This window comes from Bidens hawaiensis, unplaced genomic scaffold (genome assembly GCF_021521415.1).
Source record: "Bidens hawaiensis isolate Kalapana, Puna unplaced genomic scaffold, B.hawaiensis_p1.1 tig00007035_1, whole genome shotgun sequence".
NCBI classification, from domain to species: Eukaryota; Viridiplantae; Streptophyta; class Magnoliopsida; order Asterales; family Asteraceae; genus Bidens; species Bidens hawaiensis.
The window spans coordinates 1143912-1169795 of NW_027491481.1; positions in this window are offsets into that span (position 1 = coordinate 1143912).

Below are 25884 nucleotides of genomic sequence, written 5' to 3' on the forward strand. Positions count from 1 at the left end.
CAAATTATAACAATTAACTAGCAATTATTCCCCGCAAGGGCAATTTGGTCAAAACACGACAATCAATTAGCAATTACCATGTTTCATGCAACTTTTACAAAATTCAGCAACTAGTTTTCTTATCGACAGAATTCTACTTGAAAAACTAGTCTATTCTACCGATCATAGCATCTCAATTAATTTACCAAAAATCATCACAAAAGAATGTATGTATTAGGTTTCCAGAACATATTTTGTTGTATTTTTATTCCATATATATTTTTCACAATGATCAATTTACCACAGCAAACTCATAACAGTCAAATTTATGCGCAACAGAATGTTATTTGAAATTCCCGTTAAACGAAAAATCCAACAAATGCAAGACCACTTGGGTTAGGTTCCTAACTCAACATGTCAACTTCCAGAAGTGGAACCAACCCAATTGGTCTCGTAGTTCATGAGATATAACATTTACAAAACAACCTAACAGCAGGTCTAACAACTCAGCTTTGCACAACGTTTTTGTAAAATCATAAAGGTTAACTTTTACACGTCCAAAAATTGCAAATTTATATTCTTTAGAAACTAGGCTTAACCTAGTTTACTGTAGTATCAATAATCTCAACCAATTTTCACATTTACACCCAGATACAGTCAATTGAACATCAACAACACAATCTGTCCAGAAACTGTTTGCAACAAAATTCAACATATTAATCATCTATAGACCATAATCCTTTCATATGACACTCTAGACACCATAACCACTATCCATGCACATCAATTACACCATACATACATGGTTAGGGTTTTATTTGATCTCAAAATCAAAGACACAACAATTAACATGTAACAATATCAATTCTAGTTATCAATCATCATCAATACATCATCAAATCAAACAAAAATCATATGAACACAATATATGAAATTTTCGGAATCTAGGGTTTGTAATTAACCCATTAAAAATCGAAATTAAGTATAAAGGATGCATAGGATAGTCGTTTATACCTCCCTAGCACCTTAATCTTCAATCAAACTTGAACAATCTTGATTGTATGTGTGTGTATGAGGGCCGATCGCAAGGAGGGGGCAAGGGGGGCTGCCGATCGGGTTTTGGAATGGGGTAGAGGTTAGGGTTTGGTGATTATTATTAATAATAATAATATAATACACTTTGGTCCTTTAACTTTCAAATGTTACTTTTCTAGCTTAATTAACTAGTTCTAGCACATTAAGTTAATGTTTATAAGAATGTTATCACATAACACATAAGTCTAACACATAATTATCACATAATTATTGTTTTGACGTTTTTCGTTTATTCACCAATTGTTTGCGTCAACTCGTTTGCGTTTCGGTGCAATTCCCGAAAGACTACACATGTAGTAAGTGTCAAGCGTCATTTAAACCCTAGTTTAAATGTAATGAGGTGTGCGTTATAGATTCAGTAATCTTTAAGTTTGAATTGACGGAGTTGAGTTAACGGAGTTAACCTGAAATTGACGATTGTCACATCATTCCCATGTTAAAGAATTTTCGTCCCGAAAATTTGAGTCAAGTCGTGATGAGTGTCTGAAAAAGTAAGAAAAAATTTTCAGTTTGTCATAAACACAGAAGATCATCAGTTAAGGGGGAGTCTATTGGTGCATGTTTTGTTACAGATGATCTTTAGTGTTAGTTAGAATTGAGAGCAACGGTCAAGGGGGAGTCTGTGGGTGCATTTTGTGACCGTCGCTATGCAATTTTGACCATATCAGACGAAGTGGTGAAGTTAAAACAACTTCACCATAGGCGAAGTTAGAACAACTTCGCCATTGGCGAAGTTAGGAAAACTTCGCCTAGAGGCCCAAGCCCAATCCCGCGAGTTTGTTTATCTATATATATGTGTCATGTTTAGGGTTTAGTGTTCAGAAAAAGTGAGAGTATTTGTGTAGCTGTTACATTGTTTAGAGAGAAACAGATAGAAAGAGTTGTGTGGGCAGACCCGAGGTAGAGCTCACCTCGGGTCGACCGTGTGGCTCTGACCGCGTGTTGTCACAGTGTGGCTCAACAGTCGGTGAATGTATCTCATGAGTGGGTCGTGTAAGGCGGTGCTCTTTGAGCTGCTGGCATAGTAGGCTTCATTCCCATAACTCAGTAGTTCCCAAGCTTCCTTTCTAGTATCACCCGGTTCTGCTGACTCGTCCGCATCCTCATCCGAAAATGTAATCATGGATTCGGACCAGATGGGACTATCAGTTTCCTCACTCGTGAATATCCCCAAATCAATACCTAACTGGTTCAGTGATGTTGTGTACCATACTCCCCCACACCTAAATTCTACAGCTTCTTCATCCCATATACTAAAATTCCTAGTCTTGAAAGAGAACGAGGCTAAAAATTCCTTGGTCAATTCGGTTACAACCTTACCCTTTTAATTCAAAACACGCACCCACGGTCCTTTCACGAACTTTTTGTACCGCTCCCACTGATTCACTTGCTTTAGTGTGTCCTTGCAAGCATAGAAATGTGCTTCTGGGCGACGGTTATTAAGGTAGCCCAGTTGTTGTCGGGCCCGTATGTCTCAGGCGGTTTGTTCGGGGAAGAACCGGAAAGCGTGGTCATCGTAACCGTATTCAGCCATCTGCATTTTAAACTCAGATTAGTCAATTTTTTTTTTTATCAAAATTGGCTAAAAACTTGGAACAGTGTATCAACCACCATGTCGTGCTTCTTAAAGCACGACCCCATGTTTATGGCAAGCACCGTACCGTGCTTTTACAACCACGGCCCCATGCTGCGGGTCCTTGGCAGTGTAACCTAGAATCTGATTTTGACTTTTTGTTGACCCAAGGGTGACCACGGGTCGTGTTTTGTAAAGCACAGCCCGTGTTTTTAATCCTAATTCTATCATAATCAACACTCGAACTTGCGATTCCAATCGGTTTTATCAATTCCTTCGGGTTCAAATTTTTAAACAAATCATACAAGATCCGAACCCAATTGGTTTTTCTTAACAAAACATAAATGTAAATCTATGTAACAACTCACTACCCTAGATCTAAACAATTAACCCATCTAATTTCCAGGTTTATACCCGATTTCATCAATTGGTGAGATTTAGGGTTTAATTTAGACCTAGAATGATGAATTCGAACATCAGATTTGTTAAATTAACATACTTTGGTTGGGAATCGAAAATTTGAGGCAAAGATTTGAGAAACTGATGAAAGGGCGGTGGTTTTCAGTGTTAGAACGAAGTGGTTTTAGGCTTAAGTGTTTGGGAAATGTTAATTTATTAGAAAAATACGTAGCTGCACTATAGACAGAGGCACGACCCCGTCCTTTTTGAAGCACGGTACCGTGCTGCATGAGGCCATCGGTTTCCTTTTTGTTTGTTGTTTATTTGTCGAGCTGGTTCGTTTTCTAACTGATTTTCTTTTGGGATTAAAGTTAAGATAGAAATTAAAAGTCCTAATATTCATTAAATATAAAACGTAATTAAACATAATAGAAAAGCAAGATAACAATCCCGAATCACTAAAACATAAAACTTGCAAGAGTAACTCATAGCAAGACAAAGTCCGAACTTCTAACGACCACCATTCCAGAACACGTCTTGAATGTGTGGTGGGCCCGTTTAGCTTCCGAGAGTTCGGAAAGCTTTTTATCGAGCTTTGTGATCTCTCGTTTAAGATAATTGAGCTTCAAATCCATATCTTTGTTGTGGCTATTCACAACATGAAAATTCTCAAACCGGAGTAGTTCGACTTTGTTGGTCAGCTCGATCAGGAGAGCCTCAGTTTGGATGTTACTCTCGACTTGGTCTCTCACAATGCATTGGAACCTCATTATTTCTTCCTCAAGGTTTGAGGAAGAATCACCAACCTTGCCCCTTCTCACTGGTCTCCATTCAATTTTCTTACTTTCCATTTCAGTAAACTTGTGTTTGGTATGAATGGAATAGTGAGTTTTGCATGCATTATATAGAGACTGTAACGTCTAGCACGGCCCCGTGTTTCTTGGAAAACAGCCCCGTGCTGCTAGGGGAATAAATGTTTCTGATTCAGAGAATTGTACGAAATCAGCGCGTATCAAACTGAAGAATCTAGGGTGACCACGGCCCCGTGCTTCAAGAAGCACGGCCCCATGCTTTTTGTCAAATAATTTTTCTTTGATTTTTCAGCCAAACGCGAGAGTCAGAATTTTTAGAATGATGTTTAACATGTTATTTTAACAGTTTGATCATCCAAAACATTACTTTTCATTAAATTAAAAAGTCCTAAAACAATTATGGGATAAGCCCGGTTTTCCTAAAAACATAATTTTAATCGGGTTAAGCCCGAAGTTCCTAACACATTGTGCCTAGCACACTTGTTTATACATAAAAATAGCAAATTAAAGTTCCTAAATCCACCGAAGGGTTCTCCTCCGTGGAATGGTCCGGGCGGGGGAAAGTACGTAAAGCGGAGAACTTGAAACTGGAGTTGTTCGTTGATGTCACACATTTTCATACTCTCTACCGATTCGGTGAGTTGAATGAGACGCGTCTCTATAAGGAGATTCATTTCGGTGAGTTCCTTGACGAGTTTTTGGAGTTTTATCAAAAGCTCGGTTTTGGAAACGTCTCGGGTTTCGTTCCTCAGTTGGCGAGGGACGGGGATTGCTTCGCTTATCTCAGTAGGCATGTTGTGATCTCAGGGGAGAGTGTTTGTGTTTGGTTTGGTGCAAGAAATACAATTGCAAAGGGTGCCTTTTATAGCCAACCAGTTGTCAGGCACGGTCCCGTGCTTGTAGAAGCACGACCCCGTGTTTTTGGTCTGACAATTCTATTACAAACCAGTCTGACTGAGATTTTTGCAGCGAAAATTCCGGCCTGCACTTTGTGGCTCGGGACCGTGCTTCTAGGAGTACGCCCCCGTGTTTCACACACTCAAATATTATTTTTTTAGGAAAACAAAGGATCATATTTACAAGGCCTAGTTTAATGAAGGTCTTGGCCAGACCTTTTTCTGGTATTTATCATTGGTTTGGGGGCAGGGGGGATTAGTACCTCCGAAACTTCTTCGAATGGGCCATCGATGTATGGCTTTAACCGATGTCCATTGACCTTGAACTTGTGGTCATTAGAATTTGAGATCTCAGCTGTCCAATAGTCAAAAACTGATTCGACTACGTATGGACCTGTCCAGCGAGATTTCAGTTTTCCTGGGAAAAGATGTAGACGTGTGTTGTATAATAGTACTCAATTGCCAATTTGAAACTTTTTGTTTCCTTTCAAATGAGCATCGTGTAAACGTTTAGTCTTTTAATTGTAAGACCAGGAGTTTTCATAGGCCAGCGTCCTTAGCTCCTCTAGCTCGTGAATCTGATCTTCCCGGTTTTTACTAGCGGATTTTAGATCAAAATTTAATGCTCTGAAAGCCCAATAAGCTTTGTGTTTTAGTTTAACGGGTAGATGACATGCTTTCCCATAAACGAGTTTGAAAGGTGTTGTTCCTATGGGGTTTTTTAGGTTGTCCTAAGGGCCCACAAAGCGTCATCTAACTTTCAAGGATCCTCTTAATCCCCCGATTCGAGACTTCTACTTGCCCACTAGTCTGAGGGTGATATGGTGTTTCCTTTCGGTGGTAAACTCCATATCTTGCTAAGACTTTGTCTATTAGTGTGTTACAGAAGTGAGTACCTCTGTCTCTAATTAGGGCTTTCAAAGTACCGAAGCGTGAAATAACTTTTTCAGAAAACGTACAACTACTCGAGCATCATTTGTGGGAAGAACTTGTGCTTCGACTCATTTAGACACATAGTCGACTACTACAAGGATGTACTTATTCCCGAATGAGTTAGGAAATGGGCCCATGAAATCTATTCCCCACACGTCAAAGACTTCACATATTTGAATGCCCTTTTGAGCCATCTCTTTTTTTGTCTGAGATGTTTCCGGCTCTATGACAAGCATCACATGCTTGGATCAAAGCATGTGTGTCTTTATATATGGTAGGCCAGAAAAATCCTGCATCAAACACTTTCCTAACTGTGGTGGCGGTACTATGGTGTCCACCAGTAGGTCCTTCATGGCAGTGTTTGAGTATATATAAAGCTTCACTTTTAGATACACACCTACGAACAACCTGATCGGCACCTATCCTGAACAAGTATGGATCTTCCCAGAAATAGAGTTTAAGGCCTGAAAAGAATTTCTTCCGCTGCTGATGAGTTAGCCCTTTTCTTAAGATTCTACAAGCTAAATAGTTTGAGAAATCGGCAAACCAAGGACTTTCATCATCCTCTTGCATGACTGCTTGGATATGCATGAGAACTTCATGTGGAAAATTATCATTGATAATTTCCTCATGATGTTCTTCAAAGCTGTGCATTCTAAGCTTGAAAGATGGTCTGCGGCTACATTTTCTGCTCCCTTCTTATCCTTAACTTCTATGTCGAAAACTTGGAGTAAGAGAATCCATAGGATGAGTCTAGGTTTTACATCCTGCTTGTTGAAGAGGTACCTTATGGCGGCATCGTCGGTGTAAACTATGGTTTTGGAAAGAACTAGGTAAGATCTAAATTTTTCAAAGGCAAAAACTACTGCTAATAACTCTTTTTCTGTTGTGGTGTAATTTTCTTGTGCATCATTAAGAGTTTTACTAGCATAGTAAATTCGGTGAAAATGTTTCTGTTTGCGTTTTCCAAGTACGGATCCAACTGCAAAGTCGCTTGGATCGCAGATGATCTCGAATGGAAGGGTCCAATCGGGTGTAGTCATGATTGGTGCGTTGACATGTTTGTCTTTTAATGTGTTGAATGATTCAACACATTCTTCAAAGAAGACGAATGGTGAGTCTTTCTCCAGAAGTTTGGTCATAGGTCTAGCAATTTTGGAGAAGTCTTTTACGAAACGACGATAAAATCATGCATGACCTGGAAAACTTCTAATGGCCTTGACTGAAGTTGGTGGCAGAAGTTTAGAGATGGTTTCTATTTTTGCTCTATCAACTTCTAATCCTTCTTGAGATATCTTATAACCGTGAACGATGCCTTCTTTAACCATAAATGGCATTTTTCCCAGTTAAGTACTAACTTTACTTCTTCACACCTAGCTAACATTCTGTCTAGGTTTTTCAGACAATGATTGAAGGAGTCTCCAAAGACTGAGAAGTCGTCCATGAAAACTTCCATAGAGTGTTCGATCATTTCGTGAAATATGGCCACCATGCAACGTTGAAAAGTGGTTGAAGCATTACATAGTCCAAATGGCATTCTTTGGTAGGCGAAAGTTCCATACGGGCATGTAAAGGTGGTTTTCTCGTGATCTTCAGGAGTAATGGGAATATGAAAGTATTCGGAGAATCCAAGTAGGAAATAGTATAACATTTTTCCAGATAAACGTTCAAGCATTTGATCGAGAAAAGGAAGTGGAAAATGATCTTTTCTAGTGGTATCATTAAGCTTCCGGTAGTAATGCAAACTCACCAGCCTGTGATGGTCCTCATTGGAATTAGCTCGTCCTTTTCGTTCATTACAACTGCCATTCCTCCCTTCTTGGGTACTACTTGAACAGGACTAACCCAAGGTGAATCTGAGATTGTGTATATTAATCCGGCATCAAGGAATTTGATTACTTCTTTCTAAACCACATCTTGCATGTTGGGATTGAGACGTCTTTGATGTTGGACCACAGGTTTGTGTTCTTCCTCCATGAGGATTTTGTGAGTACAAAAGGAAGGATTGATGCCCTTGATATCCATGATCTTCCATACCATAGCCTTCTTATGGTTTTTAAGAACCTTAAGAAGTTCGTCTTTCTCTTCTTTAGAAAAGTGAGATGAAATAATTAGTGGGAGTTGAGAGTCTTTTTCTAGAAAGGCGTATTCAAGATGGTTTGGGATATCTATTAAATCTAAGGCTGGTGGTTCTTCGATTGATGTTTTTGATTTTTCATTTCATTTAGTGATCTCACATACTTCTTCTGATGTTTCCTAATAGTTAGCATTGAAATTTTCGTTTTCTAAAATTTGTTTAGTGTTTACATCAGTTAAGATTTGTGTTTCTAATGGGGTGTTGATGAAAGATTTCCGCACATAGCAACTCATGATAGAATCGATGATGTCAACACAATATAATGTGTCATCGTGATGTTGTGGATGTTGCATAGATTTTTGTATGTCAAAAGTGACAGCCTCGTCATTAACCCTGAGATTGAGTATGCCGGTTCAAACATCAATAATAGCCTTTACAGTGGCTAGAAAGGGTCTTCCTAAAATCAGAGGTACACTTTTGTCTTCCTCCATATCTAGAATTACAAAATCTACTGGGCAAACAAATTTGTCAATTTTGACAAGCATGTTTTCAACAATGCCCCGAGGATATTAAACCGGTCGGTCAGCTAACTAAATGATCATGCGGTGGGCTTTGGTTCTACTATCCCTAGTTTTGCAAAAACCGGATATGGCATCAAGTTAATACTAGCTCCTAGGTCGACCAGCGCATTGCTAATAGACAAATTTCCTACGAGACAAGGGATAGTAAAGCTCCCTGGATCGGTCATTTTCGGTGGCAGCTTGTTTTGGAGGACTGCTGAACATTCTTCACTCAGGGTGACATGTGATAGCTCCTCCAACTTCCTCTTGTTTGTCAGCACTTCTTTGAGAAACTTGGCATATTTTGGCATTTGAGCAATGGCTTCGATAAAAGGGATATTGATGTGGAGTTGTTTGAAGAGTTCTAAAAATTTCCCGTACTGAGCTTCCAATCTTTCCTGCTTCAGTCGTCCAGGGTATGGAATAGGTGGAACATAGGTTTTGACTGGTTCCTTAGGTTGTATGTTGCCTATTGGAATCAGTACCTCCTGTGTTTTGTCAGGGTTTCCTTTTCCATGACTGGTTCTGAAGTTGGTGAGGCAACAGTGGTTGTGCCGCTTCTGAGTGTAACAGCATTAGCTGTCGCATTCGGATTGGTGATTGTGTTGATTGGAAGAGTGCCAGGTGGTCTTTCGGATAATTGTCGGGAAATTTGTCCGATTTGGGTTTCTGGATTCTGTGATGATGCTTGTTGACTTTTAAGGTCAGCTTCATGCTTCAACAATACTCCGATGATATCAACAGCTCTTGTGTCGGCCTTCTTTTCTGCTTCATTTGTTTTGGTCATGATTTGGATTAACATTTTTTCGATTTTTTAGTAGCTCGGATTCTGATGGCTACTGGAACTTTGGTCTTGGAATTGAGGTTTAGGCTGAAATTATTGATTCATCGGTCTATTTTCGAATCCGGGTAGGGTTTGACTGTTACCTCCGTCCTTCCACAGAAATTCGACTTGTTTCTCCAACCTGGATTGTAGTTGTTGCTGAAAGCGTTGTTTTGACGGGCGATGAAGTCGACTTCTTCCATGGCCATAACGACTTGTTTGCAGTTACTTGTCTTATGGGTTCCCCAACTGGTGTCACAGGTGATCTTGGTTTTTGATAGTTCGGCTTGAAGTTGTTCGAATTTTTTAGAAAGGGCTTCAAGATGTGCGGTGACAAGAATGTTGGAATCAACGTGGTGCATTCCTTTATGTGTTGGTGTAGATCTTGGTGGGTTATAAGCGAAACTCTTCTTTGCTACCATATCCATGATTTCAAATGCTTCGTCAGGTGATTTGGATCCCAGCTCTCCACCGGCGACTTGGTCGATGGCATTTTTGTTTTGACAAGGTTGTGCGTCAAAGAAAGTTTGTACTTGCAACCATACGCTCAGTCCATGATGTGGGCATCTTCTCCGAAGACTTTTGTATCTCTCACATGCTGCGTGTAATGTCCGAAATCTAGTAATGCTAGCTCGGTATTTGGCAGTTTTATCAGGCAAAAAGTATTTGAGGATAAACTGTTCAACCATCTGGTCCCAGTTGGTGATGAAACCAGAAGGAAGAGATTCTATCCATTCTAAGGCTTGACCCCTTAGGGAGAAAGGAAATAGTTTGAGTTTGATTTGATCTTTTGAATAGTTTTGAATTTTAAAGGTTCCGCAGATTCGTAAGAATCGAGATATATAAGAAAGAGGGTTTTCGTCGAGGAGACCATGAAATTGAACTGAATGTTCCACCATATGAATGGTGCTTGATATTATTTCGAAATGTTCGGTGATATCGAGTGGAGCCACTCCAGTGCCGTGGCCTTTGAGAGTTGGCTTGGCATACTGGCTCATGTTCAGTTCATTGTTCTGTGATTCCATCATTTCTTCGGTTTGATTTTCTCCAGATGTCGTGGCGTCTAATGACTCGCCTTTGATTGTTTCGGCGGTTTCTGCAGTCCGTTTACGTGCTCGTCGATGAAAGAGTCGTTCTGGTTCAGAAATTAGAGAAACAATCTCAGGTTCGAATGTTGAGGACATACATGGGATTAAATCAAAATTTAAACTTTTTAGATTAAACTAAGGGTTAGTTAAAGTTAGGCTAAGAGTTAGGCTAAGCTTTTTTAAAACTAAACTATGGTATAAGTTAATTAAGCTAAAGTAAATGTTAGGCTAGCCTTAAAAACTATTTAATATAATAAAACAAAAGAGAATAAAATAAAATAAAATTTAAAATTTGTACAATTATAAACAATGATTAAATTAAAACTTGGATCGTTCTTAGAAACGTATCGTGTTCCTGGCAACAGCGCCAAAAACTTGATGCAGTGCGTGCGGTGTTGGTAAAATGATAACTGATTGGGGTTTTAGCTTTCGCACAAGATCGTGTTTAAAGTTATAAAAGTGATTACTACTAAGACTAACCGCACACAAAATAGGCAAGTGTACCAAGTATCGTATATGTAGAATAGTATTGGTAAGAACCAAGTATCGATCCGTGGACACAAATGTCTTAATGAATCTTCGTCTTACTTTAATCGGAGGGTTTAATAATTTTTTAGGTTTATTTTTAAACTTTTTATAAAATAGAAAATACTTATATATAATATATAGGTGACAGGAAGAGAAATTCTAAGTTAGTAATTCAATTATATGAAGGTACCATCTAAGATCAAGAATCCACTCCATTATTCCTTGATGAATATTAAGGTTTTTTCTTGGTTTTTCTTTCGTTTTTCTTTGTCTTTTGGGTTTACCTGAAATTGCATTTTAGTGTAATAATTAGCCTTCTGAGCTAGTTTATTTGATAGAAGTTGCAGTTTATTAGAGATTATTTGATGCTAAAAAGATGTATAATTTTATGTGCATCAGTCATCCAACCGTACGAGAGTTATCGCTTGCATCCTTTGGTGACCGATACAGCAAAAGCTATGGAGGAAGATGAAGATCCAGAAGAAGAGAGATCCGAAAGAAGAGGGAGACCCTAAGGAAGATCCAGATGAAGAGACCTCTGAGCCAGTAACAACTCCAATGGAGGAACCAACAGACTGTGATTGCCCTCCAGGACAAGGATGTGTGCAACATTTCTTCCACAAAAGTCCAAGTTATGGTTCTGCAGATCCCTACATGCAATACCTTCAAGAAATCAAGAGCAAGTATCCGCTAACCTTTCCACCGTATCAAGGTCAAATTCCTTCAATTCAAGAACAAGCAGACGAGATCCGTGAAAAAGAGACAGCAGCTGAAGCATTCTTCAACTATCCGTGTGATGTTACCTTATCACCATATCAAAAGACTCACTACGACATCGTGATGATGGGATACCGTGATCCACCGCCACAATACGGTTATCCGAATGTGATCCCACGGTCCCAAGAAGAGCATCTCGATCGGGCATTACACGAGACCGATGAGCTAAGGAAGAAGGTGGCCAAAGAAGGAATCAAAAAGAAGAAGATAGGAGACAAGCTTTTTCATAAGTGCAACAAGATGACTAAGATGGTGAAGAAATTTTTAAGGCCCCGTTACCGGTGCCTCACATCTGGGAGTTGGATTTACTCATCAACATAGTTCAATTCATCAGAGTTAATAAAAACATACGCGGAATATAAAAACTTTCATAAACATTACATTAATCCATAACTTGCCTTAAAATAAACACCTTGTCTTTCAAAATATCATAATATTAAACATAAACGTCTTCCGATGCCAGCCTCTTATTCAATGCCACGTGTTCCTCTCAAGTGAACTGTCTCATTCGACTCACCTGCGTGCATACTAAAAGTCAGCTACGCTGAGTGAGTTCTAGTTAATAACATAACATACTTTACATATATACATACGTACTTTCATTCATACTTTCATAATTCAAATTCTACTTTACTCTATTCTATTCTGCCTCGGATATTATTAGGGTCCGATCCCTTTTTCTGCCTTGGATATTATTAGGGTCCAGTCCCTTTTCTGCCTCGAGATTATTAAAGGGCTCGGTCCCTTTTCTGCCTTGGATATTATTAGGGTTCAGTCCCTTTTCTGCCTCGAGATTACTAAAGGACTCGGTCCCTTTTCTGCCTTGGATATTATTAGGGTCCAGTTCATTTTCTGCCTCGAGATTATTAAAGGGCTCGATCCCTTTTCTGCCTTGGATATTATTAGGGTCCAGTCCCTTTTCTACCTTTCCATCTCTTACATTCATTCATAACATACATACGTATCATTCATAGTTCATACATAACATTCATATTCATAATCATAACTTGGCAGTACGTGCAATATCCGAAGATCGTTCACGTACCGACAAGCAATCATTCATACATTATACATAGCATTCATATTCATAACTATAACTTGACAGTACGTGCAATATTCGAAGATCGTTCACGTACCGACACACATTCATTCATACATTATACATAGCATTCATATTCATAACTATAACTTGAAAGTACGTGCAATATCCGAAGAACGTTCACGTACCGACAAGCAATCATTCATACCGTTCACATATATCACATAGGGCATACACTTATCACTTAGGATAAGTGTATTAACAAATCACATCGAGTATGAACACAGCCCCGAAAACATAACAAGGAATGGGGCTAGAAACTCACCTGGATCCTGTTGCGTTCACCGTTAATCGTTATCCCCTTCTTTAACTGAGCTCTGCTGACTGTATAAGAGTTACAAGTATCAATACTCGTTTAATCTAGTCTAGTGGCCTAGCATTAGCTCACTTTTACTTAGCACTTTTACGGTTTTCCTTTATTTTAACATTCTAGCGTTTTATCTCATAAGTTCTTACATTACATACATCCACGCGTATGCACATATAGGTATGCATATACAGGTTGCCATGTACCTGGGTTACAATATAAGCGAACTTGGTTATAAGGCGAACTTATACATTTTAGCGAATTTAAAGACCAGGCGTACTTTGATATAGCGAAGTTTACAATTGGCGAACTTAGCGTGCTGCGAACTTAGCTATGTAAGAGAACTTACCAAAGAGCGAACTTAGCAGCGAACTTGTACAGCGAAGTTAACCACAGGCGAACTTGCATGTAGCGAAGTTATCTACGGGCGAACTTAACTTGGCGAAGTTGCCCAGCAGCTGCCACTGTTCGATCTTAACCCCCGAAATCATCTCCGTTTCATCGTGAAATTCTTGTATATGATATTAACCAAACCCGCGATCATTCCTAAGGTCATTTTCGGGTAAGACTCGGCCCGGATAAGCATAAAGTTTGGACCTTTAAGCTAAAACATTCAAAACTAGATTTAGGACTTTCTTTATCGAGCCGTTCATAACCGCAGGTTCGTTAAGTTCATTTTTAACATCAAGTTTGCAACTTTATCACATAGTAAGGTCCTATTTACTATCCTACTAAGTTTCATGCAAAACCGACTTCGTTTACCCATTCTTTTCACAAACCGAACACTACTCGTTTTACCCGAAACGAACCAACTAACCCGTTTATTATCAAGTTCATTACTTTAACAATAACCGTGACCCGATCTATCATCCTACCAATTTTCAGGTAAATCCGTTCTTGAAAAGTAAGCCTTTTTAGCAAAAACGTACATTTGAGGTTTTTGTTTGAAATCACTCGAGAGGCTCAAAACCATATCAAACGAACTCCGATTTGAGTGATTCAAGCGGACACGGAACCTTCTCGTCACGATCTACAAACCCAGCAGCTCACCTTCGCCGGAAATGGCCGCTAGAGTCGCCGGAATAGTGAAACAGTGGCCGGAAATCTTCATTTTGAGCTGCTATGTTTTTGCTGATAAAAACTGTACTTCCCGACCTCTGATCTAAGATCTAATCGGTGGAAATCTTCGTTTATATATCTTTAACACTCAGTTAAAATTTGAGACCGATCCGACGGCTAGATCTCCGGGAATCTTTGTGTCTTTGTGGGTGGTTTTCTCAAAAACGGGAATTGGGTTAAGTGTGTTTTGATGGTGTAGGCTATGGTGTATAGATGTATGAAAATGGAAAGGATTAGGGTTTTAAGGGGTATTTATACTAACTTAAGCCCATGGATCTTAGGCCCATCTTTCCTTTTTGGTCCATAATTAATTACATTTAATTAGCCTACTTATCCCTCCATTTTTATCATTTTACTATTTTTCTATTAACTCAAGTAAACTTTTCCATCTTAAATAAATAATATATTAATTATTTATTCTTAGAAATTTCGGGATGTTACAAGTCTACCCTCCTTATAAGAGGTTTCGTCCTCAAAACCTGCTTAGTCCTTGTAAAAGAAATTTTTCCTGTCCTCGCATTCTTTCTTGAACCGGCTTAGCTTCCTAACTTACCTGTTTATCCTTTGTCTTAAAATCAACGAGTGATGTTAGTTAATTTTAGCTTTCTAGGTAGCTTGTCCATGAAGTCCTTGGTGATACGCTTCCTTATCCAGACTTTGCAAGTGCATATCACTTCCACGAGCATACTCTTCTTTCTTTTCCTTTAAATAGAAACATTGCACTTACTATCATTACACTTAGCGCTGAATGATCATTCCGTCCAATTACAACCTTTAGCAAATATACTGCTTTGCAATACGTTCGAAATATATTAATTCCAAAAAGGAAACCTCTTCAGTTTCTCCTTAATAGTTACTTCTTAAAAATCCCTTTGTCTATTCCTTGAGAGAGAACACTTCTTGCAATTCCTGAGCGCATCCATTGCATAACTTGTCGGAGAACTCCTTAAGTCACCACTTATACCTTCTTTCATTCCCAGCTCTGCATCAACATGTAAGGTTCATGAGTTATAGCTGTCCAAGGTAGCTTGATCATGAAGTCCATGATGATACATCTCCCTCTTTTTTGACTAATCAAGCCTCACGTTGTCCTATGAATCCATTGTTGTTTGCTGTTGCATATCAGGCTGCTTGATCTATCGTAACCAATTACCTTAACCGACTTCCTTTTTGGTATGTCTTGACCTTCTTTTATAATACTATTCTATCCTTTTCGTTCCAGAGGACTTCCCTTCCATGATCATTTGTGCCAAGACTCGTCTAAACCATATCTACGCTTTCCTTGCATGTCTTTCCACCTTTTATCTCTGGTTTCTAGCATTCTCTTGCGGTGTGACTGTCGGCTCCACACTCGTAACACTTGGGGTTGTTCTTATCTATGTAGGCAAAATATCATGTCTATCCACAGCTGTTACATACCATGGACTCATCTTCATTTGACCTCTACTTAAGCATTTCACTTCCATTAGTATACGCCTTCATTATAACCGACATCTAGACTTATGACCTTCATCTAGGATTTGGCCTCGAAGATACCCTTGACGTGGAATCCTCAGATGTCCAAATCTGATTTTTCACATCATAAGTATTATCTTTCAACTCTCGGTGTAACTAGGGAATTCATTTATTTTTGTAACTTGCTCTCATCCTTTATAACTTTTAAATGTACCTTGTGGATCTTGCTAATGCAATCCGGAGTACTAATTAATTTATACTTCTTAAATGTCGTGATATCTTCTCCACATTTTGGCCGTCAGCAACCATATTAGCCTCACCAGGATAATACTTGATTTCACAATCATAATCCTTTATCAGCCTCACTCATCTTCTTGCCTCTTATTCCGTTCCTTCTGCTTCTTATGGCATGTGCCAATGGTACACCTTGAAAACATAGCATACCGTTACTCTTTCTTCAGCGTTTCCAACTCTTCTCTCAAGTGTTCAGCATGGTCGGACTTGTCCCTTGAATAATCAAAACTATCTTCTATGAAGGCAACGACATATTTGTCCTAATATCAGATGACATGCCCTATTCATCATAACCATAAATGCTGCTTGAGCATTCGTCTATCCAAACGATATCACGAGAAACTCGTAGTATTCATATCGCGTCTGAAATTTTGTCTTAGGGATGTCTGCCTCATTCACTTTCAACTGATGATAGCCTGCTCTGAGGTCAATTTGCGAGGACCAACTCGCACCTTGCATTTGATCAAACAAATTATCCATTTGTGGCAACGAATATCTATTCTTCACAGTAAGCTTGTTCAAATCGTAGAAGTCTATACACATTCTCATACTTCCGTCTTTTTCCTTAATGAACATCGCCTGTACACCACGTAGGGAAATACTCGGCATAGAACACCTTCGTCGAGGAGTTCTTGTAGTTGGGACATTAACTCTTTCATCTTGGACGGCACCAGGCGGTAAGATACTTTCTCGACGGGCTGTTCTCCTGGTATTAACCCTATATGGAATCCTACCTTTCGTTCCAGTGGTAACCCCGGAAGGTCATACGGGAACACTTCTGGTTAGTCACACACTACAGGAACATCTTTCATTTCCTTCGTGTCGGCCGTAGCTTTGAAAACATACACCAGGTAGGCACTGCACCCTCGCCTTAACAAACCTTCAGCTTCTATCATCGGAATGACGTTAGGCCTTGAACTTTCCTTATTACAGTAAACCGTCATTGTACTGCCATCCAATGACATAAACCTTATCAACTTACTCTTACATGCTATACGATCTTTAACTCAAACATCAAATCAATTCCCAAACGCCATCAAACTCTCTTAAGGTCAATCATAAAGAGTAGAAAGGAACTCACGTCCCTCTAGTTCTATCTTACAATTCTTAACTGATATGCTTAAAACAGTCAATTAAATATTAACTAAATTAACAAGTAATAAAAACTAGACTTAAGACTCAACTACACAAAACACCGGCAAGTGAACCGGTCAATTGTACTAAATCTAAGTAAGTCTGGAATATCGAACCCACGGGACTCGATAAATTACGTTAATTAACTAATTAGACTCGACTTACGACATGACTATTTATTATTAATGTTTAAAGGGGGATTTTTAAACTAAGATTAAACTAAGAAAGTAAATAAACAAGTTAACGAAAAACAAGCAACTAAACACAAGATCGAAACCAATCAGAGAAGGAATCTACCTAGGTAAGAATCCCATGCATCAACAATCATCAAGCAATGGACAAATAACATGATTATGGAAACTGATTTCTAAAACATATTCTGTTGGTACATGATGTCAGTAGTTCAGTATCTAGTGTCTGTAATCGTGTTAGTTGGTTTTGTTTTGTTTTAGTTAAGTTGTCTCACAAGTTCGCCTGTTATAAGTGAACTTGTGGAACAAGCGAAGTTATTGACAACTTCGCCTAGCATGTTAGGCGAAGTTGTCGAAGGGTATATATGTTTAGGCTACGGCTTGTTTTGAAGATGGATTTTCAGTACGTGTAATTGTGATTTGGCTATCACGTGTTAAAGTAGTTGCAATACAACGTGTTTATTGAGTACTGTAACGTGTCTTTGTACTTGGGTTTAACGTATATCGCGTCTAACACTCGTATCGTCTTACGTTGGGATTCTGCACCTACGTAATACGAGATATTTCCGTGTAGATCCGGCTGGGAACCTACAATTGGTATCAGATCATTTGCTCGTGATTGTGTGGTTCGGGATTATCACACGAGTGTAGAAATCGTTCCGTTTGACTATTCGCGGAACGAGTTTACGTTGAAATATCGAGTTTTTGTGTCCTACCCATCTCCCACCATCAAGAATAACCCATTACACCTTCGCATACCTCGCAATACGTCAAAATCAAACCTGCAAAAACCTTGTGTTCATCAGGCGAAGTTGCCGCCACTGTTTGTAGGGTTTAGGCGAAGATATAAGTTTAAGCGAAGTTATCATTAACTTCGCCTGTCCCACAAGTTCGCTTGAATTAAGCGAAGTTGTCATTAAGCGAAGTTAACATCAGGCGAAGTTAAGAAGCAAGCGAAGTTAAGGTTTAGCGAAGTTAAGCTTAAGCGAAGTTATACTTAACTTCGCCTACTGGGCACTGTTCAAAATAATAAAAAATTATTTTATACTTTCCTCGTGTTTTGAGTTGTGTTTCTTTCAACGATGACTTCGATAAACATCATGGAACTAGTGAAAATGGAAGTTGAAGCCGGTTCAGCAACTAAGGCTCCGAAAATGCTTAAGGGTACCGATTTCATTGCTTGGAAAGATCGGTTTGAACAATACGTTAAATATCAAGATGCTAAGATGTGGGTGTGCATACAAGATGGATACATTCCACCAACAGCCTTGTTTGAGGGTCGTGATCAAATAAAGAAGTACAGTAAGATGGATGAGGAGGAAAGGAAAATGTATGAGGCAGAGAGTAAAGCTCATGCGGCGATCACTATGGCTCTTCCACAAGAGATTCTTCACACCTTCAGGAAATACAAAACCGCTAGAGAGCTATGGGAAGTGCTAGAAAATCGATATGAAGGTAATGTGGGGATACGTGCATCCAAAATTAAGCTACTAAAAACCCAATTCTCGGTGTTCAAATATTTGAAAAATGAATCACTTGATGATATCATCACAAGATATTATCACCTGATGACCGAACTCAACAATTACTCCATTGTATACAAAGAAGAGGAGATAGTAAAGAAACTTCTTGATGCTCTTCCACCGAAATGGGAAATGTACACGGTTTTGATGAGAGAAGATAAAGAGTTTGCCGATATTGATTTGGAAACAGCAGTCAATAAATTACGAACTTTTGAACTAAACATGGTTCGGAAAGAGACACCAACTGATCAGGTTCAGGATCCGGGAATGTACGGTGCAAAATTTAGTTCAAGTTCAAGTTCAAAGTCAGAATCATCTGCTTACTACTCAAAGGGAGACTCAAGCTCAAACTCAACTCATGATGGTCATGTGACTCTCAACATGGATGGTGATGTATGTTTCGTAGCTGCAGGAAATAATTCTTCAAAACCTCAAGCCACAACTGGTAACTTTTCATCAAATGCTCAAACCAACAAATACTCATAGATGCCCATGAGTGTTAAATCAGCTGAACAGCAGTTTGCCCTCTATGCATCTTTCATTGCATCTTATGAGAATTACATCAAAGGTAAAATAGTCGATCCCGCAACTTTGGATGAAGACTATGATCAGATTGATGCTGATGATCTGGAAGAGATGGATCTGCAGTGGCAGATGGCGATGATAGTAAGAAGAGTTAAAAGGTTCATGAAGAAAACGGGTAGAAAGTTCGTTGGTGAAAGACCAGGGTTTGACAAGTCAAAGGTTCGATGCTATAACTGTCAACAAAATGGTCACTTTGCCAAGGAATGTACAAATGAGAGAGTCGAACGCAACCAGACCAGGCCTGCACAACAGAATGGGGGAGATAGTGAGAATAAGGCTATGGTATCTAGACATAATAGTGGGTATAACTGGAATCTACAGGTTGAGGAAGTCTTCGAACAGGCAAATTTGGTTAACATCGAAACTGGAGGAAGCGAGAGGGAGACGGGGGAAAATCAAGCTTACATGGCAGAAGTGAACGATCAGCTTTCTGAGGTAAGTTCTGAACTCCCTTGTATGCAATGTGAAAATCTGTCTGAACAATTGAAAACAATAACTGATCAGTTTGTTAGTTTAGACGCTCAATTTAAAACATTAAAAGAAGATCATCATTACACTAAAACTAGAGAAAACAGTTACTCGGTAAAAATAAAAGCTAGTGAAAAAGATATCAGACGTCTTAAAGCCAGTCTAGCTGAAAAATACAAGTAATTGATCTTAGTTATGAAGTGTTAGAAGAAAAAACCAAACTAATTGCTGACAGGGATAAACAGATAGCTGATTACCAGGTAAAAGTGGTGGAATTGAACAGAAAAATTGAACAATTTAAAAACTCCTCAGCAATGCTTGATCACATCGTAAGTGTTCAACGTTCCCCAGTTAAAAAGGGGGGAATTGGATATTCTGAGGTTCCACCACCATATAACCATAACTATACATATGATCCTAGTAATCAAAAATCTGTTGATGTTGAAATTAGTCAGACAGTTCCTGTCAAAGTTTCGATTAAAGAACCTGAAGTTAGTAAAAGCGAAACATGTAAGCCTGTTTCGAATGTTAAGATTTCTGCTCCTAGTTATGTCTCATCAAATTCGGACAAGACATCCGAATCTAGTGAGGTAAAAGAAGAGGTAGTGTTACTAAAACGTGGGGAGGAATATAAGCCAACTGAAAAGAATTCTCCCCTAAACCCGTTTGTCCCACCATATGTTAGACAAACGGGTAGTAATGCAACCTCAACGTCTGAAACAACTGTTGAGACGAAGGTTGAACACAGGAGTTGTTTCAGATGCAATCAAATAGGACACCTGATTGCAAATTGTCCTCTGAATCAGAGATTCAGAGGTATGAGGCCTCCGAAAACTGAGAATAAAATGAATAGTAATTACTCTAATGGTAAGAATGCTTACTCACCAAAGTTCAGATATTGGACTAATCCAAGAGTTCAAAGAAATCGATATCAGTTTTTCCCAGTTAACAACCAAACCAACAATTATAACTCAGTTAATCCACTAAGGTTTGGATGGCCTCATAGTCAATTCTCAAGAAGGTGTCCTTTCAGAACTTACAGAAATCACTCTCAAACTAACTTTGGGCAGTCAAGGTACGGGATGCCGTTTAACAGATTTAATCGACCCAAGACCAGTAGGTCTTGGGTCCCCAGATTTTAATCTTTTCGTTAACTGTGCAGGAACAGTTGAACAGGACTGTAAACAATCGTTGGGTTGTGGATAGTGGCTGTTCCCCGGCACATTACTGGTAACAAGAATTTGTTACACGAATGGAAACCTGTTCAAGGAGGTAGGGTCAGTTTTTCTGGAGAGAGTGGTGGTAGAATCACCGGTATTGGAACCCTAAAAAATGGAAAAATGAAATTGGAGAAGGTGAATTTTGTTGAGGAGTTGAAGCATAATTTGTTGAGCGTATCTCAGATTTGTGACAAAGAGTACACAGTGCACTTTACCAAAAATGAAGCAATTGTTCTGTATCCTAGTTTCAAGATACCAGAGGCATGGGTGGTGATGAAAGCTCCAAGAGAAAAGAACACATACGTCATGGATATGAGGTCAACTGAGATGACAACAGAAGAATCATGTCTTCTGTCAAAGGCAACTAAATCTGAGTCTGAGTTATGGCATCGAAGAATGGGGCATATTCATCTTCGAAAAATGAACTACATTATCAAGAATGGGCTGGTGCTTGGTGTTCCCTTGAAGAATTTCAACTTTGAAGACCAATGCTTATCGTGCAAGAAGGGAAAGCAACACATGAAACCTCATCACACCAAGAAGGTTAATTCAATAGTCAGTACCCTAGACTTACTTCACATGGATCTCTTTGGTCCCGTGAATGTAAAGAGTCTAGGTGGAACATCATACTGCTTGGTAATAACTGATGATTACTCTCGATACTCTTGGGTATACTTTCTGAAGACAAAAGATGAGACAGTACAGTTGGTAATTAACTTGATTACCAAGGTTGAGAATATCGTGGGGAGAAAGGTTAAATACATCAGGAGTGATAATGGGACAGAGTTCAAAAACTACCAGATGGAGATGTTTTGCTTACAGAAAGGGATAGACCACCAGTACAGCGCCCCGTATACTCCGCAACAAAATGGGGTGGCTGAGAGGAAGAACAGGACGCTAATTGAAGGAGCCAGAACCAAGCTGGCTGATGCTAAACTTCCCGTGATGTTCTGGGCTGAAGCAATTGCCACAGCCTGTTATATCCTTAATCGTGTTTTAACTGTTAAAAGGCTAAATAAAACTTGTTATGAACTTATGCATGGTCGAAAGCCAAACTTGAATGGTCTCGAACCATTCGGGTCCCCATGTACGATATTAAAGACAAACTCTAAATTTGGTGAGAAAGCCGACGAAGGTATTTTAGTCGGATATGTTGTTAACAGAAGAGTCTTTAATTTATCGAACAGCAAGGTTGAAGTGGTATGTAACACCGACATCACGAGTTACAAACCACCAATGCCCAACACGGGACCCGCTGAAGCTTTTGACTATGATAAACTGTTCAAATCCTTTAATATGCCTTACTTGGATTTTGCAGAAGTTGATGAGAAAATTGCTTCACAGATTTTGTATGATGAGGAGGAAAATATTGTGTAACGTCCACGATACGATGAAAGTCAACCTTCCACGTCAAGTGCCGTTAATGCTCCTTCCGCCTCTACTGAAGAAGAATTTTACAACCCTTTTCACTCTCAACAACAATCACTCATTGATGAACTCTCTTTGAACAAGGAAGACAATCTGCAAGTCAGTTCGATTCCGACTACTGGAGTTCACAAAAATCACCCTTTAGAGAACGTGATAGGTGATCTGTCTGACGGTGTACAAACAAGACAAAGCTTGAATGAGCACACCTGTGTTTACGCAAGCATTAAAGAAACAGGTATCATTAACGAGTGCTTGTACACCTGCTTCATCAGCCAGATTGAACCAAAGAACTATCAAATGGCTCTAAAAGACAGCTCGTGGGTCGAAGCCATGCAAGAAGAGTTAGCCCAGTTCGAGAAGATGGAGGTATGGAAATTGGTTGCAAAACCGAAGAATGTGCATGCGATTGGCACCAAATGGGTTTTCAAATGTAAGAGAGATGAGAAAGGAATAATCATCAGGAACAAGGCGAGGCTGGTCGTTTGTTTTTGGCATTTGCTGCACACAATGAGTTGAAGGTGTTCCAGTTAGATGTGAAAAGTGCGTTTCTTAACGGTAAATTCGATGAGGTTGTGTATGTTGAGCAGCCTCCAGGTTTTCCTGACCCAGACTTTCCTGATCACGTGTACAAGTTAAGTAAAGCGCTATATGGACTACATCAGGCCCCTCGTGCCTGGTACGCAACCTTGTCTGATTACTTACTTGAGAATGGGTTCGAAAGAGGAAAGATCGACAGCACGCTGTTTGTCAAGAAAAAGGGCGGAGACTTTCTCCTAGTTCAAGTCTATGTGGACGACATCATCTTTGCTGCTTCAAAAGTCGCCATGTGTCAAGAATTTGAGGAAGTCATGAAAAGGACGTTTGAAATGAGTGCAATGGGTGAATTAACTTTCTTTTTAGGATTGCAGGTTGATCAGAAGAAGGAGGGGATGTTCATCCATCAAACTAAATATGTCCAAGACGTTCTCAAACGCTTCAAGATGGAGGACAACACTCCATTTGATACTCCGGTTTGCGTCAACCACAAGCTGGGTGCTGATTCAGACAGTGACGCAGATGTGGACCCCACCCAATATCGAACAATCATAGGTTCTTTAATGTATTTAACTGCATCTAGACCTGGCATTATGTTTGCAGTTTGTCTCTGTGCTCGATTTCAGGCAAGCCCAAAGGAATCTCACATGAAGGGAGTGAAGAGAATAATGCGGTATCTCAAAGGCAAGCCTAAGCTGGGATTGTGGTACACGAAAGGGGGAGACTTGGATTTGGTTGCTTATACAGATTCTGACTATGGAGGTTGCAATCAGAACAGGAAGTCGACGACCGGTGGATGTCAGTTTCTGGGAGGAAGATTGGTTTCGTGGCAGTGCAAGAAGCAGACCTCTGTAGCCATTTCTACCTGTGAAGCAGAATACATGGCAGCATCAAACTGCTGCTCCCAGGTTCTTTGGATACAACAGCAATTGCACGATTACGGTCTGAATTACACTCAAACTGCTATTTGCATTGATAACACTGCTGCAATCTCAGTAACTAACAATCCCGTAAAACATAGCAAAACTAAAAACATTGACATTCGTCATCATTTTATACGAGATTGTGCTGAGAAGAAATTAATAGTGCTCGAAAAGGTTGATTCGTTAGATAATTTCGCTGATCTCTTTACTAAAGCGTTTGACAGAACTCATTTTCAAAACCTTGTTGAGCATAATGGGATGATCAATCCCGAGTAACCGTATTTTTCGCTTTTACTTAAAAAAAAAGAAAAAAGAAAAAGGACCTCACTATCGCTTAAAATTATGTCGGTTGCTTCAGTTTGAAGGACATATCTTCGGATGTGGTTGGTCCTCACTTCTATCAGGAGATTATGAGGATAGCCATTAATCAGATGACTGAAAGTGACTGGGGCGGTTTATGATGTGTTTTTATTCTGTCGCTGAAAAATAGTCGTTCATACTTAGTTGAAAGGACGCATATTCGTATGTGGTCGGTCCAGCTGATCCATTGGATCTTCAGGATAGCCGTTTACCTGATGACTTTGACTTGATCGGGGCGATAAAATTTAAATTTTTTAGGGAGATGATATAATTTTTCAAGTCTATACCTTCGTAAGAAGTTTCAATACGATGTTTCTAAGAAAATTGATCCAACTGTGGAAAGTGATAGACAAGCTAATTCTGTGTGCTTAACTAGTGAAGTTATTAGGCCTAAAAGACTCTAGAACAGTCATTGTATGTTATGGTAGTTTTTTATGGTGCGTAAAAGTTTATGTGATACTAACTAAATCTTCTCGATTTAAAGGGAAAACTCATTAAGAGTTGTGTATGTCTCCATTTACATCTTTCCGAATGATAGGCAGAAAAGTGATTACCCAGTCATACACGAGCCCGTGACTGTTCTGATTCCTGAGAAGATAGTGTGTCAAGAAACTGCAGTGATCCAAATTTGGGACTTGCAGTAGTCTACTGTGTGAGGCTATGTAAATCGTTATTGAGTAAAAAAAATAAAAAAAAAATTAAGCCTTCTGAAGTCTATTATGTAATACTTATCAATCAAGAGGCAAGAACGAGAACAGGACGAAGACACTAAAAGATCAAGATGTGTTTACAAGTTAATCAGACACTACGGGTCGAGGTCAACTCGGGGTGACTTGGGGAAAGCAAAATACGCTTTGAGAATAGATAGGAGACATCACTTCTCTGATGTGTTGTCCGTCTAAATTTTGAGCTTAATTGAACCTAATCCGTATCACAGATGCGATGAAAACCATTCTAAGTTGTTTACCTGCTTACAACCTGTTCCTTATGTCATAATACAGCTGAACATGGATCTATGTGACAGTCACTTAATTAGTATGATTCATGTTCGGATTTTTTCTAAAAACATTCTTGTCCCTGTCAAGACTGAAATTTGATCCCATATACTTTATTTCTAATTTTACTTTACGTATTTCATTTTACGATTTAAAGCTTGGTTACTTGGTTCTTTGATTTTAACATTTAAATCTTTAACGGAAGTTATTAAAAGACATTGCATAATGTTCAAGATTATGAGGGTCTATTATGTAAATTTAATGCTAAGCGAAGTTGCTATAGGGCGAAGTTATGGATAACCGAAGTTATCCTTAACTTCGCCTGTGCATATTTAATCCTATATAAAGGTCAACTTGGTCAACTGTTTACACATTTTCTCAACCCAGGCGAACTTATCACTCATCAACCTTGGCGAACTTATTTTCTCGAATCAAACCTCATTCTTGTTCGTTTCAAACCCGTGTTAAAGGTGTGTAGGGTCGATATTACGTTTAATTCTTGTCGATCATGTTAATCAGAGGTCGTTTTGGTCCGATTCGGGGCCTCGTTCATGCTAACCGTTATACACCCGCTTGTCAAACTCGTTTTTAACGTGTTCGTACACAACTTGATCGTCTAGATCTCCATAAAAACATGTTTTTTAGTGTCTACAATCATCAAATTATCCAAAAGACATCTCGTTTGATCGTCTAAACCTTTGTCGTTTCA